Here is a 15623-nt window from a genome sequence, read left to right as displayed (position 1 = left end):
ACTGGGTGTCTCCTTTATCTGCACCTAAAGCTATATTCAAGGTGTTCCTTAATAAAATAGATTTATCATACTAATTCTGCTTGTCACTTTAACAAAGGTGAAGTAAATATAGAAGGACATACATAAAATACCTCGAAAGCTCTATTTGTGTTCTAGAAGGCTACTCATGCTCCTATAAAACAAGAAAATTAAAAAGCAAAAACAAAAGTTCACAATGCTATTTTGGCTTTTCTTGAGCTGGAAAAGGTATAAAATCTTTCATATGCACTTCTATATAAAATACCTTTAGCCAAATATGCTTACTGAGATTGAAGAAAGATAGTAATACAGAATTTTATATAAACGATGAAGACCACAAAAGGCCTACAGGAAAGCATGATACTGGCACATTAAGTTTTACTTTATGTTCTTTAATACAAAGGACAAAGAGATACATGGCTCTTCTTTCATCTAAGTGGTTGTTTTTAATTTTATGTGTTTTCTGAAACACCTAATTATGAAATAGCCAGACATCAGATATGTTATCTTCAATAAAAAGCAGGAGATGAAGGTAGGGGGAAGGTGCAAAAAAAAAAAGGCTTACTTGGAAAAACTTGCATTAACTAGTATGTATCTATATAGAGGAAACTTTCATTTCAGCTTTCTATTTGCCAATCAGTAATTCACTATATGCTGAAATTCAAGTGTTATTTAAACCCTTTTACCTCAAAATACCTTATGAACTTTATTTATTTTTGAAGATCTTGTTAAATTGTGCCTAAATAGTTACTACTTTATTATATATCCAGAGTTAATTGAAAAGATATTTTAAAATCAGATGCCAAAGTGACCAAATTTCAGTAGTTCAGTATGTCACTTTGGGTTAAGTTCATTTTATGTCAAATGTATACATAAAAGTTTACATTTGCATAGAACACTTTTGGTTTTAGAAGAGCCTTAAAATATCATCATGATTACATCATGAGTCTTCTTTATGTTTTCCCTTACTAGAGGTAATTCAAGTTATGCTAAACTAAATCTGTCTATGAGGAATTCACTATCTTATAATACTAATTTTTTTTTCTTATGAGGAACAAAAGCACACAATCCTTAAAAGTCCTTCCTTATATTCACCTACAGCTACTACCTTACAGCTACTACCTACTGTCTTAGTAGTTTCCCCTTGCAACTCTACATAACAATTGTAACTTATATTCTACATTACATATCTTCAAACACTTACTTAGGATACCTGCAGATACTCATAGTTATGGCGCTTTCACCTAAGGAAAACGTATTTATCGTAAAATGAACCCTAAAAACCAAAGTGGAACGGTAATATAGAGTCCTAGAACTATATGTTTGTATTTAAAATATTTACTTTTGTTGTTGCATTTGGGTTTTTTTGTGGGGGGGTTGGGGCAGTGTAGGGGCTTTTTCTGCATGCTTAATACTGGCAGAGTTGAGATGTGAGCAGAGACTGACAAATCTCTATTTACCCCACATGTTGATTGGTGAAAGGAGGACTCAATTTAATTTAGCTCTAAGAACACATTGATCAACTTCCTGAGTTGAACTGTTGTACTGAATTACCAAGATGCAATGTTTGGTGCATAATGGAGTATCTACATTGATGCAAAATATATGCAAATGGACATGAAAGATAAAGCTTTAAGTCATTTGTTGAAATGGTACATGTGATGGGCTGAGTAGGTATGTCCTTTCAGAATTCCTAAATTGAAGCCCAAATGCCTAATCTGATGGTATCAGGATGTGGGGCCTTTGGGAGGAAATTAGGTTTAGATGAGGGCATGAGAATAGAGGACACATGATGAGACCAGTGTCCTTATAGGAACACCTTGGTGCAAAACACCCCTCCTTCAGGCCATCCTACCAATGATGGCTGTTAAAATGCAATAAAACAGAGGAAGATAATAAGTCATTAACACAGTCAATAGGATCATTTAGCTACATAGATTTGCAAGCTGTGGGATTCATGTATGACCCAGCTAATGAAGAAAAATTAAGGAAGAGTATAGAATAAGATGTCCTCAACCTTAAAATCTCAACAGATGTCATCATGGTGGTATTTTTCAAGGACATAAAATGTGCTATCACACAAACATGTTTATCCCCCTTACGCTTGAAATTACACCATTACAAATATAACAATTTACTGAGAAAAATTTTATTGGATCGTTTTAGGCCAAATTATTATAAGAAGATTATATGATGGGAGGGACAGAGGGGAAAGGGACTAGGGGGGGTTAGTCATGTTACTAAGAAAATGTCGCTAACAATTTTAAGAGTAAAAACAAAAATAAAGTTCAACTGCTCCACTTGTTTTCAAAGGACCTTGTCTCTCCTGTTTTACTGTGATGGAGTCAGAATAACAACTTGAGACTAATCAGTATTCTTCCCTACCATTGCAATACAATAATAAAAAAAATATTTTTGTATGTGTAAAATGTATGATTCTGCTACTGTCCAAGATTATTTGTCCTACTGATTAATATCTGATTACATTAAAGTATAGTATGCATTATAAATTCTATAATAAAATAAACCCAGTTGAAATTAGGCGTTTGTACAAGTCTTACATATACATATTATTTTTTGTGAAAGATCACAGGATTTCATCTTGATCCATTTTTAAGTGGATTATTAACAGGGAACTTTAAAAATTAAGGTATTTATATAAGAGTTATAGAGGTATTTTTATTTCTTCTAAGCATTTATCTCTATATTAGAAATATATATATCTAGCACTTTCACATTTAGTTTTAATGATCTATGCAAAATGAAAAATAGGCAACTAACAGCCCACCTTAACCCTCACTGGCAATACATTAATTTGAGATTGCTTTAAATGCTGACAAGAAGTTCAGAAAAAATTGTTGCTATTCCTATTTTTATACTGAGAATTATAGTTTGTTCATAAATTAAGGGACCCAGAATTATTTTTTTTAGAAAATAAAACATATTTCTGTCTCTCTGGAGAAAAATTAAAAAGTCCTAACAGGGGTATATTAGGATATCAAATTAATCGTACAATTTTGATTAGAAAAAAAAATTAGAAATCATCTTAGTGCTGTTTACATTATGAGTTCCTTGAAAATCTGACTAAATCTATTTACCCTGCCTCTTAAAAAGTGTACATAAAAAACAAAACTCCTTAACCTTGGGTTTGTCTACCAGTGACCCATTAAAAGGTGGCCCATGAAAAGGTTCATATTTCTCTTGAATTTCTACCCAAATGTTTGCCTGTGTGCACATGGTGGACAATTATTTTATGTATCATCTACAATCTACTTTTTCACTCTTGCGTTTGATTCTTTCTAAAAATTAGTGATCAAAGCAAAGGACCCGTACTAAAGAAGTCAGGCATCCTAGAAGTGGAGAGGCTGTTACCAGACTCCACATGAACACGTGCGTATTTCAGACATGTTAACCACAGTGCAGGTGAGCTGCTTGTGTGGGAAGGGCCAGATTTTCTTCAAGAATGTGCTCTTATGTGAGGACAGAATATCAACGCTTCTTGACTCCAGCGTTTCCTACTGGTACTTCATGTGCCAAGTTCAAACACTTGAATGGTGGACAAGAAGGCAGCATGGGGATTTCCTGCCCCGGGTTCCTGCCAAAGTGACAGGTTGCATTGCAGCAGGTGCACAGCAAAGCGATTAAGAATATACAGCTTGACAAAACACGTGTGATATGACTGCAGGCATTTTATGCGAATGACATGTCATGGCAAGTATTTGCCTCAAGACATTTTTACCTAGGGTTTGGGAGTGGGAGGATAATATATATGGATATAAAAGCATCATTGAGAAGGTAAACACTCAAGGAAAAATAACCTTGAGTAGGGTCTATGTAAATGAAGTACATTGCAATGCCAAGTATATTTTTGCTACTTAAATAATATATATATACACATCATATATATATATGTATCCTATTTATATGCATAGATGCAATAAGCATCTGTCTTGGGTGATGCAATTTTTTGACTGCTGTACAACTCATTCAGCTTCTAGGGGGACAGAGAGCCTGGTTTGTCCAAATCCATGACTGGAAAAAAACCCAGATGTCATCCAATTCATTTTAAGAACACGTTTATCCCTTGGTATCAACCTCTCCACTTCCAGGATGCCTTGACTATATACTTACACATTGCTGAAGTGAAGTAAAAACAGAATACTATCATCCACTTTGTTTAACATTTAGCCTTAAATTGTGCTCATATTATAAATTAATGCATGAAATTCTCCAAGCACACTAGTCTTGCCAGCATTCCCTTGTACAACTGGTTTCCTCTTTCCAAAATAACTTTTCCATGTATTGAATTGAAGAACTCTTCATAAAGAACATGTATGAATGACCCGTAGAAAAGGACAATGGGGTAGGGGTGGACTGTGGGAGTGGGGGATGGTGAGGGATGGAAGAGGGCAAAAGGGGAAAATTGGGACAACCGTAGTAGAATAAATAATAATAATAATAAAATAAAATAAAAATAAAAGGAGGAATCTTATATCATCACCTCTCTTCTTAAACTTCCCTCTTTCCATTAAGTTGCTTCCTGGCGATATGACTTGCACACCTAGGGTAACCTGAAAGCTGGTGATAACTGTATGTATTGTGACAATGAAATGAGGTGACAAATAAAATTTCCAGGACCAGTACTTTGTATATCGCAGCCTTCCTATAACTCCTTTTAAAATAGAAAATTTTATAAAACACCTAAATCCCGTGACTAATGTTTGTTCAGAAGCACTAAGCTGACTAAGGTGACTTATTTTACATAATTCTCTATATCATTGCAGGAAGTCATAAGGTGGATGGGAGATAATCTGCACTAATCAGTAACTTCTCTTTCAATGTTTAAGGTTAAAAAAAATTAAATCTAGTTTGAAATTTTTGCTTATACCTGACATGCCTAACAATGGACTCCCTATAACCTACCTTGCCCAGATTATACCCAGGCTATACGCAAAGGTTACAAAGAAAAGTAGGTGGCAGCCCCCAAATTAAAGCATAATTGCAGAAAATTGCATTTTTCTTTATAAAGAAATACTGACTTGTATACATTTCAAAAATCATATTTTAAGTTTCTGTTTTAACATAAAATTAAATTGAATTGATTTGTGCAAACCACTGCATCTGGAGCCACCATTAAGAGAATTCTGAATGTGGAATGTGTAACAAATTCTTTAACCAATGGATTTAATTACATTGTAGGTTAGGAAGAAAGGGGTAGGGAAGAAGTGAGTGATGACTACTACTCATTAGTTCTCAAAGTGGGGAGGTAGCAGGTGTCCTGTGGCAAGAAAGTCAATACTGACTCCCTGCTGATGCTCCAGAATAGCAACTTTAATAGTTGGGGTCATAAAGATATTGAAGCCCCCAAACTGAGCAAACAAGACAGCGCAATGTCAAAATTAAATAATGATGCCTTTAATTAGATTCTGAAATTCAAGAGGAAATAATTATAGACTGTTTTATCAGAGAACTTTCAAAATCATTTGGAAATAACCTTGAAGCAAGGGGAGACACCTACTAAGAAGGGCGTTCTTCTGATGGCTGACTGGGCTCACATTTTGAAAAGCAGACCTAGAAGCCTTTTCTGCACAGGAGCCTCTCACTCACTCTGCACTGCAGGGAGAAGCCAGGGCTGCACTGTCTGCCTGCACTCTGTTCCTGCCATTTGAGCCAGCCCTCAGAAAGGAGTTTCTGGAATTCTATTAAACCAAATAAGCCTGATGCTTAAAGTCCCATCCAATTAGAACTGCATAGCTATATCCCCTTGAGCTTCTTTTTTTTGTATTTTTTAAATTTTTATTGTTATTCAATTACAATTGTATGCCTTTTCTCCCCATCCCTCCACCCCACCCCAGCTGAACCCACCTCCCTCCCCCACCTCCACCCTCCCCCTTGATTTTGTCCATGTGTCCTTTATAGTAGTTCCTGTAATCCCTTCTCCTCACTGTCCCCTCCCCACTCCCCTTGAGCTTCTTAACCGACTAATCAGAGTGGGTCTGTTCTGACCTTGAAAATAGTGCCTTTGTAACAGTCATAGTGCAGAGGACAGACCACTCAGGGACCAGGGGCTGGGACTTCTGACTCATAAATCAGCTCCCCTCTGGCTCTGAGAACACACTTTCCCTTCCCACCAAAAACTGTTTCCCTGGCCAAGCAGACCAGCAAAGAGCAGAGCCAAGCTGTCTAGCCAGCTGGGAGCCTGGTCCCAGGGCTGCCTCACAGGCATGCTATATTACAATTGAGCTATAAAATTTTCTTCTTTACCACACTCCAAATTGGGGATTCTTGTTGGCATTAAATTGGCACCAGTAACTATTCTCCCATTTTTTTCTTCTTCTCCTTCTCCTTCTTCTTCTTCACCATCATCATCATAGATGTTAGATATGCTTAATTTTAACAGAATGGAGGTTTTTACATATTTTACTGATTCAAAGATATAAATTTGTGAAATAATTACTTATAAAATAATAATCACAGCATTCTTCACTCTATATAACTTCAGAGAACCTTACATATGTTAAGTTAAAAAAGGTTCCTAATTAAGCATTCCTTTTTTGTAATAAAATGTTAGAGATAAGCAAAAGCACCATTAAATAACAGCTTTTTCTTAAAACAATGGAATATATTTCTTAACTAAAATGTGTGATCCTAGTTTCCAGCAGAAAGTTGTACATAGGAGATAATCTTTAAGTCTCCTAACTGTTAAGTTACTCAGGCTCACCCCCCCTCCATAAAAAGTCCTTTACTGTACATCTACTACATTTGATTCCTCTGAAATTCCTCATTTTTGGTTTGTATGGCATACTTTCACTGGCTACAGAACAAGAAAGCAACAACTTTCTGAAGCCAGATGCTGGAGATCAATATCTATTTCGCAAAGTTTATTATATAATTAAAATGTGTAACAAGAATGATTTTCTCTTCAAACCCTAAGGCTAAGCCTAGAATTATTGACTAACTCAAAGTTATGTGGTGTAACATTTTTTATTTTGCTTATGGATGATATAAAAGAGTTTATGGCTTTTACATATAATTTGTTAAATTATAAACACTGAAGAGGAAATATCCTCTGCATCAGCAAAATATCTGTTGTTGAAAAACCTCTTTAGAGTGTGTTTTGTTGAGGTAAATCTATATTTCTTTATATTAGTTTGTGGTCACCTAACACTTCAAACTGAAGGTTAATTGTCAAAACATTCTTGAATTTAGTAGAACCCATTTACTTCAAACTATTCCTTCAGATCTTTATCACCTTCAATAAAAGTGCCCGGAATGTGAGTATGATGAAAATATCACAAGAATGTGAGGGCAGGCAGGACAAGAGAATTCGTGATGTACCCAGATGGAAAACAGGATGTGCATACATGGAGTTTTGTCAGTTTTTGTAAACCAGAGTATCCATGGAAAGGCAGATATATCAGCTATAGAATGAACTGTGAAGTCACTAATTTTTTAAAGATTTTATTTATTTATTTTTTTAGAATGAAGGGAAGGGAGGGAGAGAGGGAGAGAAACATCAATGTGTGGTTGCCTCTCACGCACCCCCTACTGGGGACCTGGCCAGCAACCCAGGCAAGTGCCCTGACTGGGAATCCAACTGTCAACCCTTTGGTGTGCAGACCGGCACTCAATCCACTGAGCCACACCAGCCAAGGCAACAATCACTAATTTTTGTACATGGATATAAATGATAATTATTTTGAATGTTATTTGAGGAGTCTCTTATTTTAGGTAACTCTTTTTAAATGGTACAGCTGGAGAATGTAGAGCTTAATAAACAATGAAGTCAGATATACCCTAGATTTAAATTCTAGCTTTGCCCCTTACTGGTATTTACTAAATGCCCACTTATATTAGTTGTTCTTTTCATTATTAATAAAAAACATAATCATACAAACCCTCATGTGAATCACTAATTATCCAATGGCCTTGAAACTTTTGAGTGGATAAACATTGACCCAAATCTTCTTTTGCTGTCTTGAGAGGCCAACTGAAGTGCAACCCCGCTCCCAAAGCCTCACAGGCCCGTCTCACTCATGCTGTATGGCCAGAGACATACACGAGCTTGTTCTAATGTTATACAGATGAGAATACACCACTATACAAACGTAGTGGCAGTGAAAAAGCCTGGGTGTTCCACGTTTTTCAAAAGCTGGACTTATTTGTAATGAAATGGACTCTCTCTTCCAGTTTGGCTATAATCCAGTGGCATGCAATGTGAAGATAATAGCTGGAATAGGCTTATTGGGTGGTACTACATGTTAAAGCTTAAGTATTCCAGAACAGCAAGCTTTAGCTAAATCCACAGACAAGTCAATCACACACACACACTCATATGCACTCATTGTTTTCTGTGGCTTTTTCCACATTCACAGACACTATCTCCTAACTTCACTGAGGCTGCTTCTGGCCAGTCCTTTTATTTGTCCTTCATGAATTCAACCCCCCATACACACACACAACCCCGCCCTAACTCTTGGCTGGATGAAATCATCCTTTACAGCAGAGATTCAGGGCATTTGGCATGCGCCCCATCACCTACTTTTCTGTGAAACTGAGTGACTCTGTCATTACACTCACTCATCTTATTCTTCCTTATAGAAAGTTGTCCTCCTGGCCTTTGAATTACCCTACTGATTCAAGTCCTCATCTTCATCAGACACTGCTTTTATTTTAGAATCTCCATCCTCTCCCTCACTGACACTGTCTCTTCATTTGTGAAAACTGAAAACCATACCGACCTCGCAGAACTGTGGAGCTGTTGCCATCCCCTTTGTTCACTCTTCTTTCTTCCGCTTCCTGGCCATGGTCACTGTGGCCATTGCCCACGGCACACGATGGAACTGCTACGACTTCACATGAAATTCACATTTGCCTATGTTGGTTAATTAGTACATAATTTAATCTTCATAATCACATTAGTAAAAAGGAGGAAAAAACAGTATTCATTGGGTACTAATTTGTAATTTCGTCTCCTCCTCTCACCTCGTTCCTGATAATTCTCAACTCATTTCTTTCTCATGTCTTACCTTCATTCTAGGTTTGAATCTTCAAATCCTAGCTACTGCATTATCCTGTCATTTAATATTCCTCACCCTTTTTATGTAGAAATCCCCAGTCTGCATGCCCCCACAAACTCCGTCATCTGCCTCTTCTCTCTTCACCATGACTCCATCTGTTTCTTTCTCTTCTGTTCAGACTTTGGATGTCAGTGTTTTCTAGAATCTGTTGTCAGCCTTCTCCTCTTCCCACTCAAACATCTATCTTCGCATAATCTCACCTACCCACAATGTCATCTAGTTTTAATAATTTCCAGTGCTTCAATGTCATCCTACCTCTCTCTTTCCCAAGGTCTAGTCTCATTTTTGCAAATTAGATCCTGAACATTTTCATGCATATAAAAGACTCAGAGTTTAAAATAATTTTATTTAAAGCAGTCTTGTTGTGTTTCCCATCCATAAACTATTCCGTATTTCACATTCCCTAAATCAGTTAAAAATTCTTTTCTTTCAGTCACTTCAGCTAGATACATTGTTTTCACAACCCCTTCCTCCTTCCACATTTAATACAAACATGAATTTAATCTCAAGTATCTGTCAAATGTAATGTTTTTGTCAAATAAAGTCAGCTCTCCATCACTAAGTGATGGTGGATGAGTAGGAAGATGAATTTCCAACAGGAGAAGAGGGTAGCTTTCTTTCTATAAGGAATATATAGTCATAAAATTATTTATATTTATATTTATTGGGCATAAAGACCTCATCAGGTGGTTGTGAATACTAAATATATACTATGTGTTTAACACTTAGAACAGTCCCTGGCACCTAGTACACACTTAATAAATGTTTCTTCTATCACCACCACCATCATCATCATCATCACTAGTTCATACTCAGACTGGTTGAAAGCACCTTGGTAGCCCCAACCAAAGTCACTGCAACACAGAGATTGAAGAAATGAGGAGGAACAAGTTTGCTAACTTTGAATGACAATGCATTGCTCCTAATCTTCCAGAATACCTTATGTCAATGAAGTATTCTTTTAGAAAAAGGTCTCCTTCAATTTTAAAACATTTTTATTAACCACTTTTTTTAATGAAGGCATTTTGTTTTATTATGTTCTGTATTTACCATGTTAAATGACTGCTACTATTTTATGCTCAACTAATTTTCATGTCGGAATAAATGTAAACTTTATGTTTGTTTTTTTCTGAGTATATTACAATTATACTTAAAATATACTGTTTTGGTTCTGATCTAGGCACTAGAAATATAGCAATAAACAAGCCAGCTATGGCCTTTCATCTCAGAGAGAGAGGATTTTATGTCAGGGGTATAGGCAATAAACAAATACACAAAAATGAGGCATGGTGAGATATTAAAAGAAATAAAATCAGGCATTAAGATAGAGATTGGCTGTTTTAGACTGAGAGGCTAAAAAAGTTATCACTGAGATCATATTTGATCTGATAGCTGAATGACAAACCCAGGAAGTTCAGAAGAAACTACCAGTGCATGGAGGTCATAGAGGGGGGTCAGTGGGTATGTTTGTGGGAGGGAAAGAGAAGACCAGGATACTGATGAGATTCAAAGAAGCCTCGAAAAGTTCTGCCTAGAATTAGTACCCAATGAATACCAGTTCTTTTTCCTTTTTACTAATGTGATTATGAAGATAAAATTATTTACTAATTAACCAACATAGGTAAATGTGAATTTCATGTTAATAGAAGTAATTCTATTAACTAAATACTAATGTTATTGTGAATTATGTTTTTGAGTCACATAAGAATGTTTCGATAATACAATTTAGTAATTATAAGTAATTATAATTATAATTATATTTAGTAATTATAAGTAATATTATTAAGTTTTCTAATCTAGAAAAAAAGATGATGCCTATAAGAAGTCCATAAAGGTGAAATGCTAAACTGAAAAGAATGTAAAATATGAATGTAAAACGGATGAGAACTCAAACTCAAGAATGAAAACATTACAGTTTTCTTATTAATTTTTTTCCTTTTCCTCTCCCAAATACCTATTGACCTTTATCCAAAATAAAAACATAAGGCAACATCGTTACCTCAGTGTACCTGGAATTTATAAAATCTCTAAAGTAGATTCATAATGTAATCTGAATGTTACCAATGCCAACGTGCTTGTTTTACTCTTTGTCCCTGCCCGGCCTCCGTCCCCGTTCCCTAACCAAATCTGCCACCGTGACTACATTGAACACTTCAGTGACCAAAATGAACATAAAACTCATGCATCAGTAGAAACTCCCAAGGAGAGGAGACAATTGAGTAATACTATATGCTTATAAAATATATATAGTGGCCTAATTTTCAAAATGACCTATTTTTAATTCTGAAATGTTAATAGTGTGAATATTTCAATTATGTGTCTATTTAGAGTTTATTGTCTCTATTTCTTCATTACTCTTTTGTTTTATTTACCTTTTTAAAATTTCATATTTGTGTTTAAAATTTTTCTGTGTAAAAATTTTTTTTCATGACAATGCCTGGTAGGGTGGTGCAGCAGCTTATGGAGCTCAAAGAAAATTGCCTATGTCAAGATTCTGATGAGTTAAATAATGCTATTTTCTTTACCTCTATATATTTTTAAACTTTATTTCTCAGTATTGCCTAATCAAAACCCTCTCTTCTGGTTAGGCCTGTTTCCTGTGACCTAGAGAAATTATTCTGATTTCTATCACCATGTCTAATGGAAAAATCTATGCATCTCTTTAATAGCTGATGCATTTTTATATCATTTGAACACCATACATTTTAAAACCAATTTTTTTACTTTCCTTTGGCTGCTATGAAGATTGAATGCAAATTTGTGACTTGTTTAGGTAGCTGTTTATAATGTTCTAGCATATATTTTGTATGTAAATTTTTACTGTTAAAATGCTTTAACCCTATTTTCTCGTATGCTCACTAGTTTGCAGCCTATTTCAAGGTAGGACTTCTTAAATAATTCTTTTTATTTTGCGTAAAAGAGGAGTCCTGACCTTTGTGGCTCAGTTGGTTGGAGCATCGTCTTGTACACCAAAAGGCTGTGGGTTCAATTTCTGGTCAGAGCACACACATAAGTTGTGGATTCTCTTCTTGGTCGGGGCCCATATTGGAGACAACCAATTGATGTTTCTCTCTAACATCAATGTTTCTCTTTCTCGCTCCCTTCCTCTCTCTCTAAAATCAATCAACATATTTTTTTAAAGAGAGAGAGGAGAATAAAGCAAGTAAATACTTAGATAGAGTCTATTTCTATGTCTTTTCTCTACTGTTAATTTTGTCAGGAAAGAATTTTTTCATTGTGGCCACTTATTCTAATCTGCCAGAGTCAGTTTACATTGTAGCACCTCTGTGAAATTCTATATAAATTCCTAGGTTTCTCTATACTTTTTAAGTATGTGTTTGTATTTATAACAATAGCCAAGAACAATATAACAATACATACAACCAAGAATTGGCAAGAATGGAAGCAGCTTTCCTTTTTTTTTCCAGAGTATATTTCTCCACCTCTAAAATCTGCCACCAAGAAATGTGGATATGGTGAAGAATTTTGCAGGATTTATAAATAGTTAAAGGAAAGATGGTACTTGTCTGTAGTTGCATTAAAGGTCCATAAACAAAGGGGAAAATAAAGCAAGGTAACATTTCAATCCTCTCTGTTTCTCATGCCCTGTTTTCAAAGAAACTCATTTTTGAGAAAACAAAAGAATCACAGAAATGGAAATGTCTCAAGAGTTTAGTCCATTCTCAAAAGAACTGTCTGAAGTCACACAACACCTTGATTTTGTTTAACATGCATATCTTTTGCATGTTTATATGAATTACATTAAATTCAGGAGTTGATTTTTCCAAAACATTTGTCTTTGGGGCTTTTTCAGCCCCAAAGGTTTTTGTACATATCCTCTAAGTCACACTCACTTTTTTTAGTACACAATTCACAGCTTTCAATACAACAATTAAGGGTTTAAAGAGGACATATAGATTGTATTTCAATATAAATTATAAAGCCACTTATAACCGCACCTTCCGAAGTGTTCACCTGGGGACACAGTTAGACGTCTATCTATCAACAGAGGCAGAAAACAGCCCTGTCAAATAAAACTGTTTACACAGACGTTTCCTAAGGAGAGATTAGAAGCTCAAGGGATCAACTGAAGCTCAGTGCCTTTTAAGTGTTTTCAACTTAATCACATTTCCTTCCTGATATTCTCAGTTGCCTGTTTCTCCTTCACTTAGGTATCAAGTGTACCTAAGGTATTTTGGTACCTTCCAATAATAAGTCAAGTACATGCTTGGTTAATAATCCTCCCCACCCCGCCAAAAACAAAAAACAAAAAACAAACCTGTAATACAAAAGTTGGCTAACTATCTTACTCGGCTAAATTTGTTTAAACTCTTTCCAAAATCTAGAGAATAGAAAAACAATGTAATAATTACATGGTGTTTATACATGTATAATCATCAAATTATTACTGCATTCTGTGTTTCTTTTCTTTAAGAAAATGAAAGCAGATTCACAGACAGATCCCACCTTTTAACTACATGAAAAAAATTTAATTGCATTATTAATAATAATGTTTAAACAATCAAGTCATCCTGTAGTTATGTATCACCTTTTCTTCAAGATTTTACAGTGATTTTAATTGAAACCTAAAACATTTCCCTTTAAAACAATTTCAGTGCCATAAAATATAATTTAAGTCAAAGGGGATCAAACTCTGCTTTTCGGGCCATTTCAAAGCACAGGAACCAACTGTAAACTGCAGAGTGTTTGAGAACGGGCTTCTCCTTGGCTGCAGCTTTGAACCAAAAGTCATGTTTTTAACCACCTTTGTCTCACGCTCCATGCAAGTGCATCGCTTGCAATTTTACTTCTAATGGTGTAAAGATCCCATTTCTATTTAGAAAGACAAGGAAAAGAGACCTCCTCAGCTTAGTTATGTTATTTTCATGAACTCTTTCTTTTCTATTATATCACAGTTCATCTCTGAACGTCATCTGCTGTTCCAAGGATTCTGCCTTGCACCTGGGGAAAGTCCCCAGGCCATCCTCACGTGCACCACTGACATTTAGGCCCACTCACCTGGGATTTCATGCCTTAACATTCTCTGCAATTTTACTTGCTCCAAATATACTCGATTTGGTCCTTAGAGAAGACCTCTCCAGCAAAGCTTTAATTCCAAAATGCCCTGCTACCTCAGTATCTAAAGATCAGCTCCAAAATGTCTCAGCTCTTCACATAATTCCAACCTATCACTATGAACCAGTGAAAGGCTTTCCTCCTGAAACAAGAGCTCCTTGAACCACTCTTAATTGAAAATGCTGTTAAAGGTCTACAGGCTGGGGAGACTCCCAGACTGGCTCATCCTCTCTGGTGGTTTAGAAAGATTTCAAGACACTCACAGGCATGGTTTACAATGATGAATGCAGAGATACGTCTCCACCACAGAAGTAAACAGGCACAGCAAACCAGTATAACAGGTTGGGGGATACAGTACTGCTGCCCTCCGGCTGCAACTGAGAAGCATAGACACTAAGGCACCTTCCTGTCTAGTTTTTTTCCTTTCACTAGCCAAATAAAATAAGTATGCTTCCTTTAAAAAAATGGCTATATCATGAGAAACATTCAATGAATGTGCCTGGGGACTTTCAAGCCAAGTTCCCTGGTTGTGATGAACGTTAAGTACATGTATTGAAAATCCGTGAAACTTACGCAGTCGAGAGAAAACGCAAACCCAGATGGACCAGGTTTCGATAGCCTGACTGCATCTGGACAATTCTTTCGAGGCCCTAACTGCAGAAACTGAAAGATGTCAATAGGGAAACCATTTATGAGCTTGACTTCCCCTTTTGAAATAAAAAACTAAATGCCTACAGAAAATAATGTGCCAAATTCCTCTATAAAATTATAGGCTTTAGACAGCTGGGGTGGAGACCTGGCAACTGCTTCTGAGAAATCAAGGAACATTTCCTTCCTAGGATCTCTGTTTGCTACTGTTCAAAGTAGAATTATTGGACTGGAGGCCCTCTAAGTTCCCTGCTACCTTGGAAATTTTAACGATCTACAGATTTTTTTCTCTAATTCTGATAACCAACTTCTCCTTCAGCATGTTAGCAAAGAGTTCTCTTTTCTTTGCGGACTGCTGTCTAAAGCTAGCCTTGAATTCCACAGGGTATAGACAACTTTTCTGTACTTAGAAACATTTTCCTCTGAGCTCCTGGTGTTTTACAGACGTTAGTAGTTTCCTAGATCCAAAGAACTAAGAAGAGCTGAGGTAGAAAGGAGGGCTATAATTAGAAGATGCTTGAACAATTCCAAGCAGATGACAGTAGGCAGCCTAGGTGACAAAACTGTGCTGAGCAGCCCAGGGCAGATCCCCGCCCCAAAGAAATCTCTCACAGTGTAGTTCCAGCATTGAACTCAGACATACATTTTATTCAAATAATTCCAAGGCTGAATGTATATACTATATCCTTTACAAAGAGGCAAGTGGCCTTGGACACTCTTTAACCAAGGAAGAAGATAGACAAAAAATGGAAGAAGGTCATGGGGACTGAGTTGCTGAGGTGGGAGGGACTCCGGGGATGA

The 15623-nt window shown here is 36.1% G+C and overlaps 1 protein-coding gene across 9 annotated transcripts in view; it reads right to left on the bottom strand.

Moving 5' to 3' along the window:
* Positions 1-15623, bottom strand: part of NAALADL2 (N-acetylated alpha-linked acidic dipeptidase like 2) — a 1136857-nt gene that overhangs the window by 816055 nt on the left and 305179 nt on the right. The gene's annotated exons all lie outside the window — the stretch shown is intronic.

The sequence above is a fragment of the Desmodus rotundus genome, chromosome 2 (assembly GCF_022682495.2).
Source record: "Desmodus rotundus isolate HL8 chromosome 2, HLdesRot8A.1, whole genome shotgun sequence".
Classification (NCBI taxonomy): domain Eukaryota; kingdom Metazoa; phylum Chordata; class Mammalia; order Chiroptera; family Phyllostomidae; genus Desmodus; species Desmodus rotundus.
This window is presented reverse-complemented; position numbering and strand designations above follow the sequence as displayed.